The sequence below is a fragment of the Hypanus sabinus genome, chromosome 4 (genome assembly GCF_030144855.1).
Source record: "Hypanus sabinus isolate sHypSab1 chromosome 4, sHypSab1.hap1, whole genome shotgun sequence".
NCBI lineage: Eukaryota > Metazoa > Chordata > Chondrichthyes > Myliobatiformes > Dasyatidae > Hypanus > Hypanus sabinus.
Genome location: NC_082709.1, coordinates 12,462,853 through 12,475,912, shown reverse-complemented (window position 1 = coordinate 12,475,912; position 13,060 = coordinate 12,462,853).

Here is a 13,060-nt window from a genome sequence, read left to right as displayed (position 1 = left end):
CCAATCTCTCTGCGTAAGACAGCCCTGCCATCCCAGGAATCAACCTAGTGAATCTACGCTGCACTTCCTCAATTGCCAGAATGTCCTTCCTTAAACCTGGAGACCAAAACTGTACACAATATTCCAGGTGTGGTCTCACCAGGGCCCTGTACAAATGCAAAAGAACATCCTTGCTCTTGTATTCAATTCCCCTTGTAACAAAGGCCAACATTCCATTTGCCCTCTTCACTGCCTGTTGCACTTGCTCATTCACCTTCATTGACTGGTGAACTAGGACTCCTAGGTCTCTTTGCATTTCTCCCTTACCTAACTCGACACCGTTCAGACAATACTCTGCCCTCTTGTTCCAGCTTCCAAAGTGGATAACTTCACATTTATTCACATTGAATGACATCTGCCAAGTATCTGCCCACTCACTCAGCCTATCCAAGTCTCCCTGTATTCTCCTAACGTCCTCTTCGCATGTCACACTGCCACCCAGTTTAGTATCGTCAGCAAACTTGCTGATATAGTTTTCAATGCCCTCATCTAAATCATTGACATAAATCGTAAAGAGCTGTGGTCCCAATACAGAGCCCTGTGGTACCCCACTAGTCACCTCCAGCCAGTCTGAGAAACACCCATTCACTGCTACCCTTTGCTTTCTATCTGCCAACCAGTTTTCTATCCATGTTGAAACCCTGCCCCCAATGCCATGAGCTCTGATTTTACTCACCAATCTCCTATGTGGCACCTTATCGAATGCCTTCTGAAAATCTAGGTACACAACATCTACTGGCTTACCCTCGTCTAACATCCTTGTTACACCCTCTAAAAACTCCAACAGATTAGTCAAGCATGATTTGCCCTTGGTAAATCCATGCTGGCTTGGCCTAATCCTATTTCTGCCATCTAGATGTGCCACTATTTCGTCCTTAATAATGGACTCAAGCATCTTCCCCACGACTGACGTTAGGCTAACAGGGCAATAGTTCTCCGTTTTCTCCTTCCCTCCCTTCTTGAAAAGTGGGACAACATTAGCCACTCTCCAATCTTCAGGAACTGATCCTGAATCTAAGGAACATTGGAAAATGATTACCAATGCATCCGCAATTTCCTGAGCCACCTCTTTTAGAACCCTTGGATGCAGACCATCTGGACCCGGGGATTTATTAGCCTTCAGTCCTACCAGTCTACTCATCACAGTTTCTTTCCTAATGTCAATCTGTCTCAATTCCTCTGATATCTTATGACCCTGGCCCATCCATACATCTGGGAGATTTCTTGTGTCCTCCCTGGTGAAGACAGATCTAAAGTACGCATTAAATTCTGTTGCCATTTCCCTGTTTCCCATAACAATTTCTCCCAATTCATTCTTCAAGGGGCCAACATTGTTCTTAACTATCTTCTTTCTCTTCACATAGCTAAAAAAGCTTTTGCTATCCCCTTTTATATTCCTGGCTAGACTGAGCTCATACCTGATTTTTTCTCTCCGTATTGCTTTTTTAGTTAAGATCTGCTGTTCCTTAAAACTTTCCCAATCATCTGTATTCCCACTCATCTTAGCCCTGTCATACTTCTTTTTCTTTAATGCTATACAATCTCTGACTTCCTTTGTCAACCACTGTGGCCCCTTCCCCCTCTTTGAATCCTTCCTTCTCATTGGAATGAACTGCATTTGCATCTTTTGTATTATGCCCAAGAATATCTGCCACTGCTGATCCACTGTCTTTCCTGCCAGGGCATCCGCCCATTTAACTTTGGCCAGCTCTTCCCTCATGGCTCCGTAGTCTCCTTTATTTAATTGCAACACTGACACCTCTGATCTGCCCTTATCCCTCTCAAATTGTAGATAAAAACTTATCATGTTATGATCACTACTTGCTAATGGCTCCTTTACTTCAAGATCACTTATCAATTCCTGTGCATTACACATCACCAAGTCCAAAATAGCCTCGTTCCTGGTTGGCTCAAGCACAAGCTGTTCCAAAAATACATCCCTTAGACACTCCACAAACTCCCTATCCTGGGGTCCAGCACCTACCTGATTCTCCCAGTCCACCTGCATGTTGAAATGCAGAAATAAGACCGTAAGATCATAAGACATAGGAGCAGAATTAGCCCATCTGGCCCATCGAGTCTGCTCCGCCATTCAATCATTGCTGATCCTTCTTCTCTCCTCAACCCCGGTTCCCGACTTTCTCCCCATAACCTTTGAAGCCATGTCCAATCAAAAACCTGTCAATCACTGCCTTAAGTACACCCAATGACTGGGCCTCCATCGCTGCACGTGGCAACAAATTCCACAAATTCACCACCATCTGGCTAAAATAATTTCTCTGCATCTCTCTTTTGAAAGGGCACCTCTCTATCCTGAGGGTGTGCCCTCTTGTCCTAGACTCTCCCACCATCAGAAACATCCTTTCCACATCTACTCTGTCTAGGCCTTTCAACATTTGAAAGGTTTCAAAGAGATTCTCCACTCATCCTTCTGAATTCCAGCGAGTACAGACCCAGAGCCATCAAATGTTCCTCATATGATAACTCTCTCATTCCTTGAATCATCCCTGTGAACCTCCTCTGGACCTTCTCCAATGCCAACACATCTTTTCTAAGATGAGGGACCCAACACTGTTCACGATACTCAAGGTGAAGCCTCACCAGTGCCTTTTAAAGCCTCAGCATCACAGCCTGACATTGAGTAAGATGTTGTTGTTGTGGCACTATTCAGCCAGATTTTCAATCTCCCTCCTATATGCTAATTCATCACCACGTTTGATTTGGCCTGTGACAGTGGCACCACCAGCAAACCTGAATATGATATTGGAGCTGTGCTTATCCACACAGTTATAAGTGAAAAGCAAGTACAGCAGAGGGCAAAGCACACAGCCTCGTGGTGCACCTGTGCTGATGGATATTGTGGAGATGTTGTTGCCAATCCGAACAGACTGGGTTCTACAAGTGAGGAAATCAAGGTTCCAATTGCACAAGGATGCATTGAAGCCAAGGTCTTGAAGGTTATTGATTAATTTTGAGGGAATGATGGTATTAAATACCAAGCTGTTGTCGATAAAGAGCATGTTCATGTATGCATCTTTGCTGTCCAGATGCTCCAGTGTTGAGTGAGGAGCCAATGAGATGGCATCCGCTATGGGCCTGTTGCTCCAGAAGGCAAAACGGAGTGGATCCAAGTCACTTCTCAGACAGGAGTTGATATGTTTCACCACCAACTTCTCAAAACTTTTCATCACAGTGGATGCAAGTGCTACTGGATGAATGTCATTGAGGCAGATTACTATGGGTGAAAATATGAAAAAGGATGTAAACAATATTGGCAATTCTTTTGTAAAACAAGACAGTAGTCAAAGTACTGAAGTTAAAATATTTTTGGAGTAGTGAAGAAATGTATGCAATTATACATCAGAATTACTTTTGGTTTTTGTGACGTGTAATTGAAACTCATTGACTATAATCAGTGGACCAGATGAATCCTGTGAATTGGGGTCCAACTGGGCTGATCCATTGTCTGAGGGATGCGGGCTTGTTTTGAAATCCCACCTCCTCAAATTGATCTCCCTTTTTTGTTTTTTTTCTTCTTCCATTCACTGAGAGTCAGTGCACAAAATACACTACTGGTGCAAGTCCAGTATGCAACTGAAATCAAAGAGCAAACTTTAAAAATCTTGAAAGGAAACAAATGATAAAATAATTCCTAAAGCAAGGAAATTCTAACATCACTAATATTTTAAATTCCAGTTTTGTGCTTCGGTTGCATGCAGCACGATTCAGCACAAAATGTCCAAAGTCTAATTTCAGAAATTTGCATTTATATCAATATTGATTGGTAATAGCACATGATGTCATAAGCTCTGTGGGCCTCTGTGGCTTGTTGTAGAGCATTGGGCTTCTGGGTTTCTCGAGCACCTGTAGCCTCGGTGCTTTTGGTATAATCTTGTCAAGTTAATCGTAACCGGCACCTGTTTCCCACAATCTGTGATTATTTAAGGGGGACTCTTGTTTAAAGCAGAGTCCTCGTGGAGAAGGATTTGTCTTGTTATGTCGTTCAATTGTGTTGCCAATGTTTTACTGGAATTCCTATGTCTAATTTCTTGTTTTCTTCTCTGCATGGGAGTCTGCTGTTCCTCTGCTCCTGGGTCCTGTCTCAAGTCATTGCCGGCATTCACTGTGACAAAGTCAGATGTTCCGCCATGCCTGGGTTGAGTCGTTGCCACCACTCCTGGTTTTAAAGTCTGCCATTGCTCTGCTCCATGGTTGAGTCCTGCGAGCAAGCACTGACACACGATGCTTGCCATTAACTGCTTGGAGAAGTTTCTCCAGCACACGCTAAAACTAAGCTTCCATTTGTTCAAAACCAGATCCACTGAATTTCCGACCTGGACAGGAAGCACTAATTCCAGTGAGGTGGTGTGGGTGTGTGGGAAGAAGAAAATAACCACATCTCTATGCAGAAAACTTCCTCTGTGTTCCCCTGGTAAATCTAAGAAAACTCCATGGGTCTCTGGAAAATTTCTCAAATTATGTTTTTGAAAGGTTCAATGGAACTCAGACCACCTGAGAGATGCTGTAAAAATTGTTAGCAGAGATCTCAAAAGATGTAAGTTAATCTATTCCACAGGAAACGATTACTTTTATAATGAAGATATTAAACTCATATCAGAGCTGATAGAATACTTGTTGCCTGTCTTAGGCCTCTTAGCACCATGCCAATGTGTTCTTCTAATTTACTGATCTAATAACAAGAGACACCAGGTTGTTTTTAATAACCCTGTCCCTGAAGCCCTGGAAAGGTTCTGTATATTTCTCTGTAGGCATACGAAAATCCACCCTGCTGCATTTTGACTGGGTTAACCTGAGATAAATCCATTGTTTTCCAGCAGAGTTAAGGTCTCCAAAAATTGTTAAATGCTATTCCGTAAGAAAAATCTATTGTAATGACCAAGACATGTTATTAAAAATATATGGATGTAGCATATTCATAGGCATTAACTGGTGATTAGAAATTAGCAGATTAAAGTTAATGATACGTATTCATGGACCTACCATGGGACAGAAGTTCAGAAGCTGCACTTAGCTACGTGAATATAACACTACGACACCTTGTATGTTCAAATAAAAGTACGCCACGTGCCACAAACTTAATGAAGTCTACAATTGAAACAGAATTTGCATGCACAATGCATGTAAAACATATCACTTTCCTTAATGTAATGATTAATTGAAGGACATACAAAGGTAAATGATCTTGTGATACCACAAAGCATGTGGTCCAAACACTGGTTATGTACTTCATTGATTTATTGTGAGACAGTGTGGAATAGCCCTTGAGCCTCACCGCTTCACAGCCCCGATTTAGCCCTAGCCTAATCACAGGACAATTTACAATGACCAACTAACCTACTGACCAGAACATCTTAGGACTGTGAGAGGAAAACAGAGCACCCAGAGGAAACCTGTACGATCATGGGAAGAACATACAAACTTCTTACAGTCAGTGGTGGGAATGTCGTCTGAAATTTATCTGTTGATATGCACTTCAAGTCAGTAACAACTTCCTAACTTTGCTCCTATTTATAGTGATGTTTTATCAGCACAAGCTGCAGCCCTAATTGTATTTTTACTGGCAAAAGCTACAAGAATACATACTTGGAAGACCACCCATTATTTCTCAGTTATTCAAAGAACTATCCTTTTCAAAGTGAAATGGTGATTTAAAAAAAACCATAGATATTTTAGAAGACGAAACATGCTGAATTTAGAATTTATTTAAATCTTACGTCCACCCCACAAGGTGAGGGGTAAAAATCTTTACGTTATGACTCCATTGCAATGTACAGACATGTGAATTTATAAGTCTGATGGCTTGTAGAAAGAAGCTGTCCCATAGCCTGTTGGTCCTGGCTTTAATGCTGTGGTACCGTTTGCCATACAGAAGGAATTGAGTCAGTTGATGGTTGGGGTGACTGGTGTCCCCGATGATCTCCCAGGCCTTCTTTCTGCACCTGCTGCTACAAATGTCCTCAATGGAGGGACATACACATCCGCAGATGCATTGGACTGTCTGTACCACTCTCTGCAGTGCCCAGTGATCAAGGTTGGTGCAGTTCCCGTACCAGGCGGTGATACAGCCAGTTAGGATGCTCTCGATGGTGCCCCTGTAGAAGGCCCTGAGGATTTGGTGGCCCATGCTGAACTTCTTCAATTGCCAGAGGCGAAAGAGGCGCTGATGTTTTTTTTGTCAGAAAGCTGGTGTGTAGAGTCCAGGTGAGATCATCAGTATGTATACCGGGGAACTTGAAACTACTCACCCTCTCAACTGCAGACCCACTTACGTTGATTGGGCTGAGCCTGTCTCCATTCCTCCTGTAATCCACAATCAACTCTTTTGTTTTTTGTACATTGAGGGAGAGATTGTTATCCTGCCACCACTGTGTCAGGGTGTTAACCTCTCCTCTGTAGGCTGTCTCACTACCTCTAGAACTGGGAAGGAGTCATGGTTGCGAAAAGGGGAAGGGAGCGGGAAGTGCCAGAGAGACATTTTGTAATGATCAACAAACCAACTGTTTGGAATCAAATGACCTTGCCTCATGTGTCAGGGCTGGGTATGTCTGTACCTGCTCCACATCCCCTCTTGCATGTGGCACTCCTTCTCTGCCACTTGTCCCACACCCATCCCGCAGGTCTCCACCCTTACCATTCTCAAAATCCTTTGCTCCCACCAGATTTGCAAGCTCACTCTCAGCTCCACATTGACGAATACAGAATGTGCAAAAGTCTTAGCCACCCTAGCTACGTACATGGCCAAAGACTTTTGAACCGTACTGTATCTAAAGAAAAATATTAAAAACTGCAGATACTGAACACTTGGAAACAAAATACTGCAAACGCACTGCAGATCAGTGAGTAGCTATAAATTTTTATTAAATACTTACTTCTGTTATGCAGTTTTTGTCATTCCAGACTCAAGCCAGGAATGGTTAAAGCAAACGGTTAACTGGCCTACTCAAAAAAATGTTTTGCAGCAGTATTCACAACTCTTCCCTACCTCCCCCCGTCCACTCTATCCCACTGAGATCTTGTTGGGTTTTATTTGCTCATAACTGTTTTAAGACCATAAGATAGAGTAGAATTCGGCCATTTGGCCCATTGCGTCTGCTCTGCCATTCCATCATGGCTGATCCATTTCCTTTTCAGCCCCAATCTCCTGCCTTGTCCCCGTAACCTTTCACACCCTGACTAATCAAGAATCTATCAACTTCTGCCTTAATATACCCAATGACTTGGCCTCCACAGCCACCTGTGGCAATGATTTCCACAGGTTCACCACTCTCTGGCTAAAGAAATTCCTCATGTTTGTTCTAAATGGATGTCGCTCTATCTCCCTCTGGTCTGAGACTACGCCACCATAGGAAACATCCTTTCCACATCCACTCTATTGAGGCCTTTCAATATTTGACAGGTTTCAATGAGATCTTCCCTCATTCCCCTTTTTAGAAGGCAAGATGAATTGAAATGAGAAACCAATTAATTCAATTAAAGCTTAAATCATGTATTGGCCAGCAAAGCTATGTTTTCCAATGAACTGAATTGATTATATGCAAAAAAAAGGAACCTTTATAATTTGTGGCAAAGAGAATTGATAACATATATCTTCTCTTTAAAGACACAAGAGGTACTGCAGATGCTGGAAATCTAGAGCAATACACACAATGTGCTCAGCCTGGTCAGGCAGCATCTATGGATGGGAATAAACAGATGACGTTTCAGGCCAAGATCCTTCTTCAGGACTGGAAATGACAGGGAAAGAAGTCAGAATAAGAAGGTGGCGGTAGGAGAGGAGTACAAGATGGCAAGTGATAGTGGAAACCAGCAGAGGAGGAGGGGGTGAAGTAAAGAGTGGGGAAGTTGTTTGGTGTAAGAGATAAAGAGCTGGAGAAGAGGGAATCTGAAAGGAGAGGACAGAAGACCATGAAAGAAAGGGAAGGGGGAGGAGTACCAGAGGGCGGTGATGGGCAGATAAGGAGAGAAGTACATCAGACATCACTCTAATGCTGTTAAGCTATCAGCCGTTGGTTCTTCAGTCACTGGACTATCTCTGCTTCTGCCATTCTGCTCCAACATGATCCACAATGCATTTGGTGAATTGATCCTCAAGGAAATTCTTACTCTTCCCTCCCCCAACATTCTGATTCATTCCAGTGGTCTCTATATTGTTCCCTTATGTCTAAGAGATGCAACTTGGTCATTTATCATGGCTTATTACACTACCTTGCCAACTATTTCCAGATATCAGTGGATTGTAGTCAGATTCTCTTTTCTCACCTGAGTCTGTTCACTAGAATGCCGGTGCTCCACCTTCAGGTTGCTTCTATGTGCAGACACACAAGAACATGAAGCTGCACACCCTTTCTACTACAAACAGGACTCTTTCCCTTCCTAAAGTCCACAATCAGTTCCTTGGCTTTGTTGGCATTGAGCCATCATCATTATTATGTGCAACGTTCTATGACATGAATGATCTATAGAAGTGGTTTGCCATTGCCTTCTTTTGGATAGTGCTTTTACAAGACGGGTGACCCTAGTCATTATCAATATTTTTCAGAATTTGTCTGCCTGGAATCAGTGGTCACATAATCTGGACTTGTGATATGCACCAGCTACTCATATGGCTGTCCACTACCTCCTCCCATGGCTTCACGTGACCCTGATCTGGGGGCTATGCAGGTGTTACACCTTGCCTGAGGGTGACCTGCAAGCTAGCAGAAGGAACGAGTGATCTAAAGTCTCCTTTGGTAGAAATGCATCTCCACCCTGCCACGCATGACATTGAGTTTAAGGTTGTTGTTACAACACTGCTCAATCAGCTGACCCAGCTTATGCCAATTTTCCTCCTCAATGCCATCTGGGTTTCTGCCAATATCTATGGTGTAGCCATGGACCAGAGCCAAGTAGATCAAGTGACCTTGAGCCAACAATATGGAAGTGTATCATTTGAACAGGTGAGAAACGAATATAAAAGCAGAAGGTTCAAATTCAGTAGTAGCGATAACTCTCCACCCATTAAGAGATCAACCATTGTGGATATGCAGTACCCCATGGACATGTGGAGTGTGGGCTGGGACCATGGGAAACACATGGCTAGCACAGACTTCTCTAATTGGTATTACCTTTTCTATTTTTTTTGACTGTTCATGGAGGGTCAGGAAAATTTAGTAGGTGTGCACACAGGTACTTGGTTGTGTAAATTCACGTACTCTTCTGCTGGGACAATAAAGGTACTTTTCAGTAATTACAGATTCTCTCTGTGTGCCCTAGATCATTATTACTAAGGGATATATCCTTGTAACAAGGGCCTAAGCATGCCGCCCTGAGGTATTTGAAGAAGAGCTTCAAACTGCTGTATCCCAGTGAAGAAGACAAACATCCTGCTGCAGAGAGAAGTACAGAAGACATTCTTAGAGTTTGATGATAAGCTTTGAAGTGAAGATGGTGTTGAACAGTGTAGTGGGGTGGAGATATGTCTGTAGAAAAATTTGCCAAGAACAATCATGATCATTGACTATGATTGCCTATGTCATACGACGTGGCATATAATGATGATGATAATGATGATCTGATGGTGATGCTGCTGTTGAATGCCAACCTGCAGTCAATGGATAACAATCTGACATGCATGTTCCATTTGTCTTGAGCAGTGTGGAGAGCCAAAAACACAGCGCCTGTTGAAGATTTATTATGATGATAGTTAAATTGTTGTGGGTCAGAGTCTTTACTGAGACTGGAGTTGACTTCAAGAAATAACAAATTTCTCAAAGCACCTCATACAATGGATACAATTACTCCCAGACAGTAGTTCTTGAGACAAATGACCCTGATTTATTTGGGCACAGGTACAATTGATGCCATCTTGAAGCAGGCAGGAACCTCAGTCTACAGAAGCAGAAGGTTAAAGATGAGCACTCCACTCAATTGGTCAATGCAGGATTTTAGCTCTTGACTTGGTATGCCAACAGGGCCTTAAGTTTTGTGTGAATTCTGGATGTTCAGACATCCACCTCCAGACTGAGATTCTAGAGTTGTCAGGTGCTATAGTGACTCTCATCAGCTTTAGACCACCTGGACAACACGAACACCTATGTCAGGATGCTGTTCATCGACTACAGCTCAGGATTTAATACCATCATTCCCAAAATCCTGATTGAGAAGTTACAGAACCTGGGCCTCTGTACCTCCCTATACAACTGCTTCATCAACTTCCTAACCAGAGGACCACAATCTGTGCGGATTGCTGATACCAGCTCCTCCTTGCTGATGATCAACACTGGTGCACCTCAGGGGTGAGTGCTTAGCCCACTGTTCTACTCTCTCTATACCCTTGACTGTGTGGCTAGGCATAGCTCAAATACTATCTATAAATTTGCTGATGATACAACCATTGTTGGTAGAATCACAGGTGGTGACGAGAGGGTGTACAGAAGTGAGATATGGCAACTAGTGGAATGGTGTCACAGCAACAACCTTGCACTCAATGTTAGTAAGACGAAAGAGCTTATTGTGGATTTCAGGGAGGGTAAGACAAAGGAATACAAACCAATCCTCATAGAGGGATCAGAAGTGGAGAGACTGAGAAGTTTCAAGTTCCTGGGTGTCAAGATCTTTGAGGACTTAACCTGGTCCCAACATATCAATGTAGTTATAAAGAAAGCAAGACAGCGGCTATACTTCATCAGGAGTCTGAAGAGATCTAGCATGCTAACAAATACACTCAAAAACTTCTACAGATGTACCGTGGAGAGCATTCTGACAGGCTGCATCACTGTCTGGTACGGGGGGCTACTGCACAGGAGAAAAGAAGCTGCAGTGGGTTGTAAATTTAGTCAACTCCATTTTGGGTACTAGCCTACAAAGTACCCAGGACATCTTCAGGGAGCGGTATTTCAGAAAGGCACTGCCCTTTATTAAGGACCTCCAGCACCCAGGGCATGCCCTTTTCTCACTGTTACCAGCAGGTAGGAGGTACAGAAGCCTGAAGACACACACTCAGCGATTCATGAACAGCTTCTTCCCCTCTGCTATCTGATTCTTGAATGGACATTGAACCCTTGAACACTACCTCACTTTTTAAAATATATAGCATTTCTGTTTTTTGCACAATTTTTAATATATTCAATATACATACATGGTAATTTATGTATTATTATTATTATTATATTATGTTTTCTCGTCTATATTAAGTATTGCTTTGAACTGCTGCTAAGTTAACAAATTTCACGACACATGCCGGTGATAATAAACCTGATTCTGATTCTGTGTCACTAATTTCCCTCTAAAAGAGTGCATGAAAGACATCAAGCTCATCAGGGAGAGACCCATTTTTTGCTATTTGTTATTGCCTCATAAGAGGTGATAATGTTGCATTGCCATTCCTTAATCTAGAACTGCCTCTTCAATTTTACAATCCAGAGGTCAAAAATTGAAATCTTTAGATTTCTCGATTCCAAGTCCTGAATGTCAAAGATCTAGCCCTCAAGACAAACAACTAACAGGTTCCTGGACCAGCTGCAGTGATGACTGGTTTCATGGCTGTGAACACACTTTTCATGAACTTTGTTCTGAATGCTATTTTCTTATTGTTTGCACAATTAGTTCTTTTTTTTTGCACATTGGGTGTTTAACAGTGTTTTTGATGGGATCTTTTAGGATTCTTTATTTTGGATCTGTTTGTAATCTCAAGGTTGTATATAGTATACTCATCTTGATATTAAATGTACTTTGAACTACAGATCTCCTAATTCACTAGAGATTCTGGTTTGGGAAGACTCTACGTGTGTTTGTGGGTACACGTTTCTATGCAAATCTTTATGAACACAGTACATAGAATAGTACAGCACATTACAGGCCCTTTGGCCCACTATGTTGTGCCGACCCTCAAACCCTGCCTCCCATATAAACCCCCACCTTAAATTCCCCCATGTACCTGTCTAGTAGTCTCTTAAGCTTCACTAGTGTATCTGCCTCCACCACTGACTCAGGCAGTGCATTCCTTGCACCAACCACTCTCTGAGTGAAAAACCTTCCTCTAATATTCCCCTTGAACTTCCCTCCCCTTACCATAAAGCCATGACCTCTTGTACTGAGCAGTGGTGCCCTGGAGAAGAGGTGCTGGCTGTCCACTCTGTCTATTCTTCTTAATATCTTGTATACCTCTATCATGTCTCCTTTCATCCTTCTTCTCTCCAAAGAGTGAAGCCCCTAGCTCCCTTAATCTCTGATCATAATCCATAATCCATATGAAGCTGATGACGACTGTGGCATATTCATTCAGATCCATTGATGAATCTGTCTAATCCATCGATTCAAAGCAGTGCTGAAAACATTGTCTTGCCTGCCTTTAGCACCCTCTCCACTGGTACCCCAGTCTTCAGTCTCTTCCCCATACACAGGATGCAGGAGTGTGAGCAGGTAAATACAAGATGGCTCAGTAGGTGCACTTGATAGTGGTGGAACAATGATCAAGTGTGTTGTATCCTCTGGTTGCGGGTTACATGCTAGTAGTCAGTTCAGCAGGGGCTTTTTTGAGTTAGCTTGGCTGAAGTTTCTGATCATGATGAGGAAGATCGGGGTTCACTGTTTTGTTGGCTGCTTATCATGCCACTCAATTTCTACAAAGCTAGCTTCACATCTCTCTGTAGGGAGTCAGGGGTGGGTGTATACTGCAACCAGGAAAACAGCACAGACTTTCTTTGGTAGATGGTATAGATGACAACTGACCACCAGATGTTCCAGGTAGGGGGAGCAGGAATGAGACAGAACAACCATACCTCAGCACCACAATGTGCTAATCAAGCAACAGCCTCCATTGCCTCTGTCTTTACCAGATGCCACCATCTGATCCACGTGTAGGTATACACTGACATTCATTCAAAAATTAATCAACCATTGATTATGACTGGAATAAAACATAATCCATGGCGCAGATATTTCATGGCTGTGGTTTTATACCTCAATAAGGAGCACTGAGAGCTTGGTTAGCATTGATCTCCCACTGAACTGTAGTCTTTAT